Source organism: Garra rufa, chromosome 2 (genome assembly GCF_049309525.1).
Source record: "Garra rufa chromosome 2, GarRuf1.0, whole genome shotgun sequence".
Classification (NCBI taxonomy): Eukaryota; Metazoa; Chordata; class Actinopteri; order Cypriniformes; family Cyprinidae; genus Garra; species Garra rufa.
This window is the reverse complement of record NC_133362.1, coordinates 66,068,509-66,085,079: the sequence shown is the minus strand read 5'-3', so window position 1 is coordinate 66,085,079 and position 16,571 is coordinate 66,068,509. Positions and strand designations below refer to the sequence as shown.

The 16,571-nt window shown below is 43.0% G+C and overlaps 1 protein-coding gene and 13 non-coding genes across 14 annotated transcripts in view; 9 read left to right on the top strand and 5 right to left on the bottom strand.

Annotated features, from left to right (window-relative positions):
* LOC141326050 (uncharacterized) overlaps nucleotides 1-16,571 on the bottom strand; it is a 239,686-nt gene that overhangs the window by 198,129 nt on the left and 24,986 nt on the right. The gene's annotated exons all lie outside the window — the stretch shown is intronic.
* On the top strand, nucleotides 87-159 carry trnav-aac (transfer RNA valine (anticodon AAC)). The gene has a single exon. It is a non-coding gene; the product is annotated as a tRNA-Val (tRNA).
* trnav-uac (transfer RNA valine (anticodon UAC)) lies at nucleotides 286-358 on the top strand. The gene has a single exon. It is a non-coding gene; the product is annotated as a tRNA-Val (tRNA).
* On the top strand, nucleotides 6,922-7,037 carry LOC141327212 (U5 spliceosomal RNA). Its single transcript, XR_012354521.1, has one exon. It is a non-coding gene; the product is annotated as a U5 spliceosomal RNA (small nuclear RNA).
* Nucleotides 7,543-7,614, top strand: trnag-ucc (transfer RNA glycine (anticodon UCC)). The gene has a single exon. It is a non-coding gene; the product is annotated as a tRNA-Gly (tRNA).
* Nucleotides 8,360-8,430, bottom strand: trnag-gcc (transfer RNA glycine (anticodon GCC)). The gene has a single exon. It is a non-coding gene; the product is annotated as a tRNA-Gly (tRNA).
* Nucleotides 8,830-8,945, top strand: LOC141327211 (U5 spliceosomal RNA). The gene has a single exon (XR_012354520.1). It is a non-coding gene; the product is annotated as a U5 spliceosomal RNA (small nuclear RNA).
* On the top strand, nucleotides 9,451-9,522 carry trnag-ucc (transfer RNA glycine (anticodon UCC)). Its single transcript has one exon. It is a non-coding gene; the product is annotated as a tRNA-Gly (tRNA).
* On the bottom strand, nucleotides 10,268-10,338 carry trnag-gcc (transfer RNA glycine (anticodon GCC)). The gene has a single exon. It is a non-coding gene; the product is annotated as a tRNA-Gly (tRNA).
* On the top strand, nucleotides 12,876-12,991 carry LOC141327210 (U5 spliceosomal RNA). The gene has a single exon (XR_012354519.1). It is a non-coding gene; the product is annotated as a U5 spliceosomal RNA (small nuclear RNA).
* On the bottom strand, nucleotides 13,672-13,743 carry trnad-guc (transfer RNA aspartic acid (anticodon GUC)). The gene has a single exon. It is a non-coding gene; the product is annotated as a tRNA-Asp (tRNA).
* LOC141327208 (U5 spliceosomal RNA) lies at nucleotides 14,784-14,899 on the top strand. Its single transcript, XR_012354518.1, has one exon. It is a non-coding gene; the product is annotated as a U5 spliceosomal RNA (small nuclear RNA).
* On the top strand, nucleotides 15,405-15,476 carry trnag-ucc (transfer RNA glycine (anticodon UCC)). The gene has a single exon. It is a non-coding gene; the product is annotated as a tRNA-Gly (tRNA).
* Nucleotides 15,580-15,651, bottom strand: trnad-auc (transfer RNA aspartic acid (anticodon AUC)). Its single transcript has one exon. It is a non-coding gene; the product is annotated as a tRNA-Asp (tRNA).

Here is a 16,571-nt window from a genome sequence, read left to right as displayed (position 1 = left end):
CTTAAGTAGGGATCTGTTGCTTTCTTCGTCAACACTACAAAGGCCTTCTGCCAAGCCGAGTTAAAAGAACGGTGGATCGTAATCAAGTTTCTGTAGTGTAGTGGTCATCACGTTCGCCTAACACGCGAAAGGTCCTCGGTTCGAAACCGAGCAGAAACAGTGTTTCTCTTTCGTGGGTAAACATGAACTGATTGCAAAGTCAGGGGAGGGATTTAGTTATCTTTTCCTTTATTCGTTTTACAGCAAGCGATCACCAGGAGATTGCTGGCTGTGTACTTTTTGCAAGTTTCCGTAGTGTAGTGGTTATCACGTTCGCCTTACACGCGAAAGGTCCCCAGTTCGAAACTGGGTGGAAACAGCTACTGGCTTTTTCCAAAATTACTTAAACCAGGCTCTGCTGCATTCTTAGTCAACACTACAAAGGCCTCTTCTGCCAAGTAGTGTTAAAAGAAGAGAGCCTCCCCGTCAGGTTTCTGTAGTGGTCATCACGTTCGCTTTACACGCGAAAGGTCCTCGGTTCCAAACTGAGCGGAAACAGCTTTTTGCCTTGGACGTAAAACATTAATTGTTTGCATCGTCAGATGAGAGATTTAGTAATCTTTTACTTTATAGGTTTTTCAACAAGCGATCACCAAGAGATTGCTGGATGTCATCTCTGCACAAGTTTCTGTAGTGTAATGGTTATCACGTTCACCTCACACACAAAAGGTCCCCTGTTTGAAACTGTTTTGAAACAGCTGTTGGCTTTTTCCAAAATTGTTTAAGTAGGGATCTACTGCTTTCTTCGTAAACACTACAAATGCCTTCTGCCAAGTGGATTTACCGAGCAGAAACAGAGTTTCTCTTTTGTGGGAAAACATGAAATGTTTGCAAAGTCAGGTGAGGTGTTTAATTATCTTTTCCTTAGTTCGCTCTTCCACAAGCGATCACCAGGAGATTGCTGGCAGTCGTCTCTGCGATGGATTCCATAGTGTAGTGGTTGTCACGTTTGCTGCATGCGAAAGGTCCCCACTTCGAAACTTGGTGGCAACAGCTGGTGGCTTTTTCCAAAATTGCTTAAGTAGGGATCTGTTGCTTTCTTCGTCAACACTACAAAGGCCTTCTGCCAAGCCGAGTTAAAAGAACGGTGGATCGTAACCAAGTTTCTGTAGTGTAGTGGTCATCACATTCGCCTAACACCTCCGCGGCAGCCGTGAATAGTTTAGCTAAACGGCCATAAACCGTTTCCCATTCATCCTCAATGGTAGTGCTGAAACACTACGGATGCAATACACTTTCGGCCGCTAGCGCCCTTTTGGCGCACTTCCGTGTTTCTGCACCAGCGCCAACTTTGAATTCGCCATTAACACATCCACACTCGGACAGTACAGTCGCGATCTGCTACGCTGTTATTCGGAAAATCTATCAAAGGTAAGTTACTTTATGTACTTTTTCATGTTGTTAATGCTGAAATCACGTTAGTTGTTAAATGAAAACCGCTGCTTCGCTCCGTGAGGTCTTGGTTATTGATAAACGTTATCATTTGGGGCATTATTTACTGTTAATTATCATCATAGGATGATCTGCTCGCAAAGTTTTGAATGGACATGCCCGTTGTCCATTCAAACATGCCCTATCAGAACAAAACTAAATATTACATGTCAATCTTCACAGAGCTACTCATCAACACCTAAACACAATAGTAGTTACTCTACATATAATCAGTCCACTACCTGATAACTATCATATTACATTCAAACTCTCTAATCTATAGCACTACATATGATGTTGCAGCAAGAGATCTAACATAATAAGTCAAGGGTCAAGAGCCCAACTAAAGCAAACACTGATCTTCATGATGGTAGCATCATCTTAACCAATGAAACATCAACATTTGATCCTCGGCTTTAAATTGTGACTTGAATAGAAAGACTTGGTCCCACCTCTGCCAGATAGATTTTTAAAAAAAATATTGGATTAAAATTAATTTTAATATGTAGAAATTAAACGATTAAATTGATCTGGTTGCACAATTAATTTGAGTAAATTCTACTCAAAATAGTTTAGCTAAAATTATGAATATAATTAATCTGAAATTACTGAAAGAGATTAATAAACTCAATGTATAAAATATAAATACAACCAATTTATAAAATATAAGTAAACTCAACTTAAAAAATATATCTGGATTTAGATAAATTTATTTCGTGCAACCCCTTGACGTAATAAAATTATGTAAATTCAACATAACATTTTTTTCAGTGTATGGACAGAGAAGCATCACAGGATTCCTGAGAAAGGAGACCCAGCCTGCTCCCTTTGGCGAGTATGCTGATCCCAATGGATGGAGTGGAATTGCTGTGTCTGCACATTATCTCACTGACTGTCTCCTGCACGAGTATCAGCGCCAAGAGAGAGCTATTATACAGCTCCTACAAGGAACCTTTGGGCAGGCATTTCGTTCCGACCACACCCGAAAGGTGGCCAGGAAGGTTACATTTACTTCTGGCACAATGTCATCCTATGCCATCATGAATGAAAGTTGGATGATCTTATCATGGGTGATGGTACAGTCAGAGACGGAAAAGTCCCTGGAGCCCATGTACAGGGGACTCGCAAATCGGTACCAGACGGCAGGAATGGAGAAGGCACATTACCAGTGGGTTGACAGGTAGGCTTGATAATTCTGTACCTTGCCTAAGACATATCACATAGAGAATGTATACATCAGTTAACACTATTATCCTGACTGATGAACAGATCCATTGACTGATTTTAACATTAACATTATACTTTTCTGTTTTTTTCCCCAGAGATTGCTGTGCACCATTCAGAGTGCCAGACTCTCACAAAACAGAGCACCTGAACTGGGAAGCATGGCAGACTACAGATGACATTATTGCCGAAGCCACTTCTGGAAACTTAGAGAACAAGTGTGCTTCCAGATCTTTCTACAATCAGCACATCATGATCAAGCTGGACCTGTTCCATTGTATGAGGCGCTTCCTCCGTGAGTGTGTTTCTGAGCATCATGCCCTTTACAGCTCCTTCTCCCAGTTCTTGTCTGCTGCCTTCTGTGTTGTGGATCAGGAAGATCTGCAGAAGCTCAAGGATGCTTACGCATTTTGTGGTATTGAGCCTGCCAACCCCACAAAGCAGCACATTCGGGAACACTGCAGAACAAAGATCACACAGCCTAAAGAACTTGTGAGGAGGGTCGAGGATGTTATGCACCATTTTCATTTGGCAGGAGATCCTGATGGTGTTCCCCTGTACAAACCGTCCATGCTAAAAACATGGCACATACAGCGGGTTCACATTCTGCGAGGATGTCTAAGTGATCCAGAGGTTGCTGGTGAAATCTTGTACAGGCATGGTGGAACACTGCAACTGAACCACGTTCAGGGTGAGGGGGCCAAAGTTCCAGTATGTATCCCCATAAGAGGAACTTCTCAGCAAGAGGGGTACCACTTCCACCAGGCTCAGTGGGTCACTGGCACACGTGTCTCCTCAGAACTGTTTCAAGCTCAGGGGATGACCGGAGTGGCACGCTGGAATTTTCAGCGTCTGGTGGACCTAAAACAGCCAGGTGTTCAGCTTCCAGCAGCCTTTGATCCAGCTCTGATGGCAGAGATGAATACAGTCTCAGAAAGGCTGTTAGGTGTGCCAAAGTATCCTGCCCTTTGGGTATCTAGCAGAGATACTGGAGAAAGATTTGGGCTGGAGTATGTTGAACCTGGATGTCGCCCTGTTGTCCTGGACTGGGAAAAGCACAAGACCAAGACGACTGAAGTACATCCAGCTGAGCAGAGTGACACATCCACTGCCATGTCGCAATACACTTCTGGTCCTCTTGATGTGACTCCAAGTCCTTATCTAGAGTCAGGTAAACTTTTACAGACACAGGAACTGAAAAGACATATATGCTTCATTATATATATATTTACAAAGTGTTTCATTTTCTGTTGTTGTTTCTGTTGTTGTTGTTGTTGTAGTGACCGCCAGTTCCCAGCCTGTCCCCTTGCTGTCCTCATCTTTTCCATGCAAGGCTGAGCATTCTTCAGAGACAGGTGAACATTTGTTAGACACACAGTGTCATGTCATCCCAGTATCTCATTTGTATTTTTGTCTTAAAAATGCATTTACAATTGTTTACTTGCTATTGTAGTGACCTCCAGTCCCCAACCTGTACCTTCTCTGTCCTCATCTTTTCCTGGTCACGCTGATCTTCGTTCAGAAACAGGTGAGTAGTAACAGATGGTCAAACCAAAAACGTTTCTGCTATTTATCATCTTGGCTAAATACTGATTAAATGTTAATGTGATTGTTGTAGGTGCCACATTCACACCACCTTTGCCCATGAAAGCCTCACCTGCTAGCAGCCGCACTGGACCTGTGAAGACTGGTGGTAGAGTGTTTGTGTTAGATCACAAAAAGTGGACAGCCCCAATGAAGGAGACCATTGACACTTTACTAAAGAAACACCATGGAAAGAAGGACATGCTTAAGCTTGTGGATCAGGAGTATGCAGCAATGGTCCACAGTTCCTGTACTGACCCTAACAGCATGCTCCATTCAACCACAAGATTACACATCTCACAGTATGTCAAACACCTTGCAAAACTCTTAAACACCAGTTCTTCCTTAAATACAAGTCCAGAAAAACTTGTTGAGACACAACAACTCTGGTATTCGCTGACAGAGGGTAGTGAAACTACTAGTGTTCCAGTTACAACTGTGACTCCAGCAGTCATGCTCACACCTGCACCTCCTCCAACCACATGACTCACGTGGCTGTTGAGAAAATTGTGGAAGAAATTATGGAGAGACAGCAACAGCAGCTGCAGCAAAAGCAACAGCAACAACCCACCGAACAGAAAAAGAAACAAACAAAGACCTGTCTCGCCTGTGGACAGCCCAAATCTCGGTACGAGAATGATGGCTCCTCCATTCACTTCTTTTACCAGCAGGGTCCTGTTAGATACTTCTATTGTTCAACAAAGGTTTTTACAACCTACAGTGCAGAAGGTCTAACAAACCAAAGAATGCCTTTTCAGGACTTTATGGAGACAGAGTTTTTTCAGAGGGAACTGGAAGCCACAAAAAAACGAGGGCAACAGAAACGGAAGAGGTCTGATACGCAACCTCAACCCACTGGTCGCCTGTGCAGATTCTGCAAAATGGAACTGAAGCAGGGCCCAAACAGTCCACATGTTCACACGGGCTTTCCCGGGGTATCAGGGAAATACACATACTGTCCTGCTAAAGTCTTTTTTATTTACAAAGATCAGGGCATGGACAAAGAGTTGACCTGGAAAGACTTTAAAGATTCTGCTTTTTATGAGGCAGAAAAGCAAAGATGGATTGCAGAGAAAGGAAAATAAGTCTTTTTTTCCTTTTGTTTTCTGTAAATAATTATATATGTTCTTTGGATTTATTTAGATTTCATTGATAGTTTTTATTGTTTTATAGTTTCACCTACTTCATATAACTCTGTAACTATAATAATAATTGATTAGAAACCTTTTAATCCACAACTCATGTCAATATTATTTTTATGTCATATAAATTAAAATGTTGTTTTTTTACTTTTAAATCTTTTGTTAATTTGATGTTTGTAGATTAAAACCTGACATTAATAAATAGCATTTATTTCTGCTTAATTTTGTCTGAGCTAAACTGGCCAATAAACACACATTTACAAAAATAAGCAAATAAAATTAATAAAGTAGAAATGCAACTAAAATACATCACACTTGTTTGTACCCACAAAAACATGTAAACTTTAAAAACAAATTTACAGGATTTACAGTTGCAAATTATATATATATATATATATATATATATTTATTATACAAATACATAAAAATTTAATTATGTATAAATTATATAAAATTCAATATAAAGTTGCTGCCTTATTTTGTACATTTGGAATTTGCAGAATAACATGACAAATATATATTGAATTTTGAATAACATTTATAAAGTTCAGTATTTATATAGTAAATACAAAAATAAAATATATGAATATATAAATATGTTTTACATATAAATATATATATAATATAAAATATATTTATTAACATATGTCAAATAAAACATTTATAAACATAACATGACAAATAAATATTGAATTTTGAGTAAGATTTATATATGTTTTATTAAATCTGATGCTGTCCAAGGTGCTGATTCAATACTGTAGCTACTTTGGCCAATAACCACACATAAAAGAAATATAAATAATTGTTTCATGTAAATAATGATGTAACGTTTTTACTGGAAGGCTGTAGGGTGTCTTTTTGTGTTTACATTTGCTTTAAGTTCACATTTGAGCAGAGCGCAAAACTGCAGTGAGCGGGATTCGAACCCCGGTCCAGACGTTTACCCCAAATAATGTGAAAAAATCTGATTGGTTGTCGGTGTAATTCAAAACCTTGGACAGCGGCAACAAAGCTTGCATTTCATTGGCTGTCAGCGTGTTCCAACTATCCACGGCTGGCCCCCGCGTGGCAGGCGAGAATTCTACCACTGAACCACCAATGCTCAGCTGGGAGACTTTCGGCCTTCACATTGCCCTGGATTTAGTAATGGTGCGTAACTGTTACACGTCAAATCCAGGTAAAGGGGGGTTGGGTCAATATGCAAAGTTTGGAGCTCCTTCTAGCAAATCAGGCTTGGCCTTCAAGGCTCATTTTAAAGAATCCCACACACATGCAAACACACACCCCTTACTTAAAAGAACTCTGTTCCTGCATTTGCCCGGGAATCAGAGCCAGGCCTCCTGTGTGGCAGGCGAGAATGGATGATGGAAGAGACTTTTTAACTTTTACTCCTCCCATTTGGAGTGAGGGGGAGATGAAAATCTTATCGGCACCCTAGATTACCCTTTGTGAGTATAGTGGTTTACCACAGGGAGCGCACATGCTCAAGCGCATGGGCACACAACTCGAGTTTCTCTTCATAGACGCATAAATCTTTCGCCTTTTACTAAAGATTTCCGTGGAGGGGAACCTTTCCGAGTGACCTGTATTTTTGGGTGCTCTGCTCACAGCAGAGCTGCACTGCAGTTTCAATAGCAGACTAAATCTGACCACACACCAATGTGCATTGGAGCAAAGCGTGCTTTCTCGTGGACCGTGTTTGCAGCCTTTGCGCTTCCTGTGTCGCAACTTCACATTTTTTTTCAGCCAGCATGGAAAGACAGCACTCTCATGACATGATGGGATCCAAACCTTGGGCTTCAGCTACTTTGGCCCTGTCAGTGACTTATGTACTTTCAGCATTCTTTTCTGCTCACAACAGAGCTGTATTGGAGTGTCAAGAGTAAAACTGGCCACCAGCCAATGGGCGGTGGAACGAAGCGCGCCTCACCACGTTCTGTACTTGCGGCCTTTGCGCTTTCTGCGTCGCAGCTCCAGATTTATTTAGCCCGCATGGAAAGACAGCACTCTCTCGTACATGACGGGATACAAACAAAGATGGCTTCAGCTCCTTTTGCCCTATCAGTGACTTGTGCATTTCAAGCATTCTTTTCAGATGGCTAAAAGCTGGAGTCGGGAACTTGCGTTGGTGGTATAGTGGTGAGCATAGCTGCCTTCCAAGCAGTTGACCCGGGTTCGATTCCCGGCCAACGCATTTGTTTTGGCTCTGGCTGACGTTGAAGCAGTACTCCTTCTGTGACCTCTGTCAGCACCAAAATCTTTTGGATGAGTCGTTCAGTAGCAGCAAAGAGCTGGGTCTCCCCGTCGGGGAATCGAACCCCGGTTTTCCGCGTGACAGGCGGAGATACTGTCCACTATACTAACGAGGAGCTGTACCCGCTGTGCTTCGCCCCCAGCCGACTTGACTTCACCGACATCAGCATAAGGAGCCACTACTCCATGAAAAAAACAAATCAACCTGCCTTGATCTTATTGAGTCTCCCAATATCTTGAATGCTACACATTACAGGGGGTCCTCATTTGGACCACTTTACTATTATTACTATTTTTTTTTTACTTTTCATAATGGGAACATGAAAAAAAGGATGGGAAATCATGTGGCAGTAACATCGCATTTACGTGGATCATATCGCCCACTGCTAGAATTCTACCACTGAACCACCAATGCTCGGAAAGGAGGGAGAACGTTTGGAATTAACACCGCATTTACGAGTATATTGCCCACTGCTAAACTTCGTCAACCTATAGATAAAGTGAACAAGTTTTATAGGCATTTGACGAATATAGACGGACTAATGAGTTTCTGAAAAGATTCGGCAGGGAACGGGGGTTGGTCGGTATGCAAAGGTTGGAGCTCCTTCAAGTAAATCAGGCTTCATTTTAAAGAACCTTACACACATGCAAGCACACACACAACTTAATTAAAAGCACTCCGTTCCTGCATTGGCCGGGAATCGGACCCGGGTCTCCCGCGTGGCAGGCGAGAATTCTACCACTGAACCACCAATGCTCAGCCGGGAGACTTTCGGCCTTCACATTGCCCTGGATTTAGTAATGGTGCGTAACTGTTACACGTCAAATCCAGGTAAAGGGGGGTTGGGTCAATATGCAAAGTTTGGAGCTCCTTCTAGCAAATCAGGCTTGGCCTTCAAGGCTCATTTTAAAGAATCCCACACACATGCAAACACACACCCCTTACTTAAAAGAACTCTGTTCCTGCATTTGCCCGGGAATCAGAGCCAGGCCTCCTGTGTGGCAGGCGAGAATGGATGATGGAAGAGACTTTTTAACTTTTACTCCTCCCATTTGGAGTGAGGGGGAGATGAAAATCTTATCGGCACCCTAGATTACCCTTTGTGAGTATAGTGGTTTACCACAGGGAGCGCACATGCTCAAGCGCATGGGCACACAACTCGAGTTTCTCTTCATAGACGCATAAATCTTTCGCCTTTTACTAAAGATTTCCGTGGAGGGGAACCTTTCCGAGTGACCTGTATTTTTGGGTGCTCTGCTCACAGCAGAGCTGCACTGCAGTTTCAATAGCAGACTAAATCTGACCACACACCAATGTGCATTGGAGCAAAGCGTGCTTTCTCGTGGACCGTGTTTGCAGCCTTTGCGCTTCCTGTGTCGCAACTTCACATTTTTTTTCAGCCAGCATGGAAAGACAGCACTCTCATGACATGATGGGATCCAAACCTTGGGCTTCAGCTACTTTGGCCCTGTCAGTGACTTATGTACTTCCAGCATTCTTTTCTGCTCACAACAGAGCTGTATTGGAGTGTCAAGAGTAAAACTGGCCACCAGCCAATGGGCGGTGGAACGAAGCGCGCCTCACCACGTTCTGTACTTGCGGCCTTTGCGCTTTCTGCGTCGCAGCTCCAGATTTATTTAGCCCGCATGGAAAGACAGCACTCTCTCGTACATGACGGGATACAAACAAAGATGGCTTCAGCTCCTTTTGCCCTATCAGTGACTTGTGCATTTCAAGCATTCTTTTCAGATGGCTAAAAGCTGGAGTCGGGAACTTGCGTTGGTGGTATAGTGGTGAGCATAGCTGCCTTCCAAGCAGTTGACCCGGGTTCGATTCCCGGCCAACGCATTTGTTTTGGCTCTGGCTGACGTTGAAGCAGTACTCCTTCTGTGACCTCTGTCAGCACCAAAATCTTTTGGATGAGTCGTTCAGTAGCAGCAAAGAGCTGGGTCTCCCCGTCGGGGAATCGAACCCCGGTTTTCCGCGTGACAGGCGGAGATACTGTCCACTATACTAACGAGGAGCTGTACCCGCTGTGCTTCGCCCCCAGCCGACTTGACTTCACCGACATCAGCATAAGGAGCCACTACTCCATGAAAAAAACAAATCAACCTGCCTTGATCTTATTGAGTCTCCCAATATCTTGAATGCTACACATTACAGGGGGTCCTCATTTGGACCACTTTACTATTATTACTATTTTTTTTTTACTTTTCATAATGGGAACATGAAAAAAAGGATGGGAAATCATGTGGCAGTAACATCGCATTTACGTGGATCATATCGCCCACTGCTAGAATTCTACCACTGAACCACCAATGCTCGGAAAGGAGGGAGAACGTTTGGAATTAACACCGCATTTACGAGTATATTGCCCACTGCTAAACTTCGTCAACCTATAGATAAAGTGAACAAGTTTTATAGGCATTTGACGAATATAGACGGACTAATGAGTTTCTGAAAAGATTCGGCAGGGAACGGGGGTTGGTCGGTATGCAAAGGTTGGAGCTCCTTCAAGTAAATCAGGCTTCATTTTAAAGAACCTTACACACATGCAAGCACACACACAACTTAATTAAAAGCACTCCGTTCCTGCATTGGCCGGGAATCGGACCCGGGTCTCCCGCGTGGCAGGCGAGAATTCTACCACTGAACCACCAATGCTCGGCCGGGAGACTTTCGGCCTTCACATTGCCCTGGATTTAGTAATGGTGCGTAACTGTTACACGTCAAATCCAGGTAAAGGGGGGTTGGGTCAATATGCAAAGTTTGGAGCTCCTTCTAGCAAATCAGGCTTGGCCTTCAAGGCTCATTTTAACTCCCTGAGGCCGGCTGTATCGCCGGCGATACCAGCTCATTTTTTTTTTTAGATCAGCGCAAAAGACACTAAAAATGCTCTGTCGGTTTTAGTCATACAAATTAGAGATATACATCATTGGAAACTGTAAAGTGTGTACTTTTATTTGTGCACACTCACAAGAACAGCAGAAAGTTGTGCTGTTTTATTTAGAATAAAGAAAACAAACAGGGTGATTTCTGTTTTCTCTGTCTCTGCAAACTGCTTTTAGAAATGCGTCACTTATATCATTCAAACTCGGTGAATACTCAGCACACAAACAGAAAAGTGGTATCTACTGAAAGCTTGAGATTTATGCTTTTAAACGAAGTAAGTTTGATCAAAAACAAATAATCTGTGATAAATTAATCTATATGAAACCAAGGAGATGTCTAGTCTATCCAATTCCAACTAATTATCTCTAATGTGACCGCGCCCACTAGCGAAATTCCTTTAGATATGCAAATTAGCCATGTGCCACAAGCGTGACAAGGACCGGAGTATCTGTACGCGAGGAAACTCCCACATCACCGCAACAAAGCAACATGACTTCAAGTTCATCTTGGTTACAGTTTGTTTCTGAATGAAGATATGCTGTGAGGAATAAGATTTATATTTACCACGATCACAAGAAGGACGCGATGCAACGCAAACCCAGCAGGAGGAGACATTTACATGAGTAAGTCTTACTTTCATTTTCCTACTAGCTTTCGCTGTTATTTACTTTGACAAAACGTGTACACATTTTACTAGTTAGACTTATTCCAAACTAAAATTCCTGACTTTATCAAATGAAACATTATGAAGTACGTTTGATTGCATTGCATCTCTCACGATGCCAGGATATTTATAATGTTCTAGAAAAACGATGTGATTATGACTGTGAGATGCATTTATGACAATATGTTTATGACTGTAGAATCATACTTATTTATTTATTTATTTTATTGTATAACAGTAGGGTGTAAAAGTAATATGTGTGCTTACACTGAATGTATGTTTACATCACGTTTATTAGTAATATAGTGCTAAACGATAATTATTAGTTTCTCAGATATTACATGTCCTTTTTTACATTAGTACAAATGCTAGAATCTATGACTATATACTATATACCAGTTATTCCCCTGTAAAGGGAAGTGTGTCCAACCTTTGCCTGGTAGTGTATGTGTGTGTATTTATTTATTATAGATGCTCCTAATATGAATAGGCTCACAGATGTTTTGCTTTTGTTGTTTTTAGTGCTCAGAAACCTGCTCAACAGATGAATCTTGCTGTCCTTTCCTTGAGTCTCTTCAAACTGTTTTCCTCTGAGAGCGCTGTACAAACTTCAGATGATACAGATAAAAATACAGTACAAATACAGATATTTAAAGTGCACACACTTTAATATCAGGTAAGATTTACTTGTTTTATTTGTTGAACTGAATTCAGAAAAAGTTTTCAGAAATGCCACAAAGTCTGTGCACATCTGTGTGGTTAGATGAGGGAGCTCAATATTGTGTCTTTGACCTTCATTATGTATGTTTTGATTATACTGTGTTGTAAATAAAATACAAATAAACTCAAAAAACGATTTTTTTGAATCTTCTCACATTGTTTCTTCTTCTGCTAGTCAAGTCAGTCATTGATGGGGCCATTAGGGAGGGCTCTTTTGTCTCTCAGGTGTGAATTGCTAAATATTCATGGGCCATTGCCACACCTATGAATAATCCCTTTCGATCACAAAACATGTTTTAGAAAATTTACATCAATATATTGTTTTTTTCTGAACGAGTGAACGAGATGATTTTCACATCATTTGGTTGATAAAATTCTAGCCTACGACATCCAATTATCAAAAGTCTTGTAAAGAAATGTCCTATATGTGCTTCATGGCCTTATTTCAGTGACTTCAAAACTTTAGTTTTTCACTAACCACGCATAAACGTAGTTTTCTCAAAAACACAACCATGTACATTAATGTTGCTTACATATTATTGTAGCCCAATATGTGCTGATTACAATGTAATCAGACTTTAGCCATTAAAATGTTTTTAAGATACTGAAAAAACAACAAATGTCAGGGCATGTCAAACTTCTTCAGGGCCTCAAAACACCCTCAGGCCCCAGAGGGTTAAAGAATCCCACACACATGCAAACACACACCCCTTACTTAAAATAACTCTGTTCCTGCATTTGCCCGGGAATCAGAGCCAGGCCTCCTGTGTGGCAGGCGAGAATGGATGATGGAAGAGACTTTTTAACTTTTACTCCTCCCATTTGGAGTGAGGGGGATATGAAAATCTTATCGGCACCCTAGATTACCCTTTGTGAGTATAGTGGTTTACCACAGGGAGCGCACATGCTCAAGCGCATGGGCACACAACTCGAGTTTCTCTTCATAGACGCATAAATCTTTCGCCTTTTACTAAAGATTTCCGTGGAGGGGAACCTTTCCGAGTGACCTGTATTTTTGGGTGCTCTGCTCACAGCAGAGCTGCACTGCAGTTTCAATAGCAGACTAAATCTGACCACACACCAATGTGCATTGGAGCAAAGCGTGCTTTCTCGTGGACCGTGTTTGCAGCCTTTGCGCTTCCTGTGTCGCAACTTCACATTTTTTTTCAGCCAGCATGGAAAGACAGCACTCTCATGACATGATGGGATCCAAACCTTGGGCTTCAGCTACTTTGGCCCTGTCAGTGACTTATGTACTTCCAGCATTCTTTTCTGCTCACAACAGAGCTGTATTGGAGTGTCAAGAGTAAAACTGGCCACCAGCCAATGGGCGGTGGAACGAAGCGCGCCTCACCACGTTCTGTACTTGCGGCCTTTGCGCTTTCTGCGTCGCAGCTCCAGATTTATTTAGCCCGCATGGAAAGACAGCACTCTCTCGTACATGACGGGATACAAACAAAGATGGCTTCAGCTCCTTTTGCCCTATCAGTGACTTGTGCATTTCAAGCATTCTTTTCAGATGGCTAAAAGCTGAAGTCGGGAACTTGCGTTGGTGGTATAGTGGTGAGCATAGCTGCCTTCCAAGCAGTTGACCCGGGTTCGATTCCCGGCCTACGCATTTGTTTTGGCTCTGGCTGACGTTGAAGCAGAACTCCTTCTGTGACCTCTGTCAGCACCAAAATCTTTTGGATGAGTCGTTCAGTAGCAGCAAAGAGCTGGGTCTCCCCGTCGGGGAATCGAACCCCGGTCTTCCGCGTGACAGGCGGAGATACTGTCCACTATACTAACGAGGAGCTGTACCCGCTGTGCTTCGCCCCCAGCCGACTTGACTTCACCGACATCAGCATAAGGAGCCACTACTCCATGAAAAAAACAAATCAACCTGCCTTGATCTTATTGAGTCTCCCAATATCTTGAATGCTACACATTACAGGGGGTCCTCATTTGGACCACTTTACTATTATTACTATTTTTTTTTTACTTTTCATAATGGGAACATGAAAAAAAGGATGGGAAATCATGTGGCAGTAACATCGCATTTACGTGGATCATATCGCCCACTGCTAGAATTCTACCACTGAACCACCAATGCTCGGAAAGGAGGGAGAACGTTTGGAATTAACACCGCATTTACGAGTATATTGCCCACTGCTAAACTTCGTCAACCTATAGATAAAGTGAACAAGTTTTATAGGCATTTGACGAATATAGACGGACTAATGAGTTTCTGAAAAGATTCGGCAGGGAACGGGGGTTGGTCGGTATGCAAAGGTTGGAGCTCCTTCAAGTAAATCAGGCTTCATTTTAAAGAACCTTACACACATGCAAGCACACACACAACTTAATTAAAAGCACTCCGTTCCTGCATTGGCCAGGAATCGGACCCGGGTCTCCCGCGTGGCAGGCGAGAATTCTACCACTGAACCACCAATGCTCGGCTGGGAGACTTTCGGCCTTCACATTGCCCTGGATTTAGTAATGGTGCGTAACTGTTACACGTCAAATCCAGGTAAAGGGGGGTTGGGTCAATATGCAAAGTTTGGAGCTCCTTCTAGCAAATCAGGCTTGGCCTTCAAGGCTCATTTTAAAGAATCCCACACACATGCAAACACACACCCCTTACTTAAAAGAACTCTGTTCCTGCATTTGCCCGGGAATCAGAGCCAGGCCTCCTGTGTGGCAGGCGAGAATGGATGATGGAAGAGACTTTTTAACTTTTACTCCTCCCATTTGGAGTGAGGGGGAGATGAAAATCTTATCGGCACCCTAGATTACCCTTTGTGAGTATAGTGGTTTACCACAGGGAGCGCACATGCTCAAGCGCATGGGCACACAACTCGAGTTTCTCTTCATAGACGCATAAATCTTTCGCCTTTTACTAAAGATTTCCGTGGAGGGGAACCTTTCCGAGTGACCTGTATTTTTGGGTGCTCTGCTCACAGCAGAGCTGCACTGCAGTTTCAATAGCAGACTAAATCTGACCACACACCAATGTGCATTGGAGCAAAGCGTGCTTTCTCGTGGACCGTGTTTGCAGCCTTTGCGCTTCCTGTGTCGCAACTTCACATTTTTTTTCAGCCAGCATGGAAAGACAGCACTCTCATGACATGATGGGATCCAAACCTTGGGCTTCAGCTACTTTGGCCCTGTCAGTGACTTATGTACTTCCAGCATTCTTTTCTGCTCACAACAGAGCTGTATTGGAGTGTCAAGAGTAAAACTGGCCACCAGCCAATGGGCGGTGGAACGAAGCGCGCCTCACCACGTTCTGTACTTGCGGCCTTTGCGCTTTCTGCGTCGCAGCTCCAGATTTATTTAGCCCGCATGGAAAGACAGCACTCTCTCGTACATGACGGGATACAAACAAAGATGGCTTCAGCTCCTTTTGCCCTATCAGTGACTTGTGCATTTCAAGCATTCTTTTCAGATGGCTAAAAGCTGGAGTCGGGAACTTGCGTTGGTGGTATAGTGGTGAGCATAGCTGCCTTCCAAGCAGTTGACCCGGGTTCGATTCCCGGCCAACGCATTTGTTTTGGCTCTGGCTGACGTTGAAGCAGTACTCCTTCTGTGACCTCTGTCAGCACCAAAATCTTTTGGATGAGTCGTTCAGTAGCAGCAAAGAGCTGGGTCTCCCCGTCGGGGAATCGAACCCCGGTCTTCCGCGTGATAGGCGGAGATACTGTCCACTATACTAACGAGGAGCTGTACCCGCTGTGCTTCGCCCCCAGCCGACTTGACTTCACCGACATCAGCATAAGGAGCCACTACTCCATGAAAAAAACAAATCAACCTGCCTTGATCTTATTGAGTCTCCCAATATCTTGAATGCTACACATTACAGGGGGTCCTCATTTGGACCACTTTACTATTATTACTATTTTTTTTTTACTTTTCATAATGGGAACATGAAAAAAAGGATGGGAAATCATGTGGCAGTAACATCGCATTTACGTGGATCATATCGCCCACTGCTAGAATTCTACCACTGAACCACCAATGCTCGGAAAGGAGGGAGAACGTTTGGAATTAACACCGCATTTACGAGTATATTGCCCACTGCTAAACTTCGTCAACCTATAGATAAAGTGAACAAGTTTTATAGGCATTTGACGAATATAGACGGACTAATGAGTTTCTGAAAAGATTCGGCAGGGAACGGGGGTTGGTCGGTATGCAAAGGTTGGAGCTCCTTCAAGTAAATCAGGCTTCATTTTAAAGAACATTACACACATGCAAGCACACACACAACTTAATTAAAAGCACTCCGTTCCTGCATTGGCCAGGAATCGGACCCGGGTCTCCCGCGTGGCAGGCGAGAATTCTACCACTGAACCACCAATGCTCGGCTGGGAGACTTTCGGCCTTCACATTGCCCTGGATTTAGTAATGGTGCGTAACTGTTACACGTCAAATCCAGGTAAAGGGGGGTTGGGTCAATATGCAAAGTTTGGAGCTCCTTCTAGCAAATCAGGCTTGGCCTTCAAGGCTCATTTTAAAGAATCCCACACACATGCAAACACACACCCCTTACTTAAAAGAACTCTGTTCCTGCATTTGCCCGGGAATCAGAGCCAGGCCTCCTGTGTGGCAGGCGAGAATGGATGATGGAAGAGACTTTTTA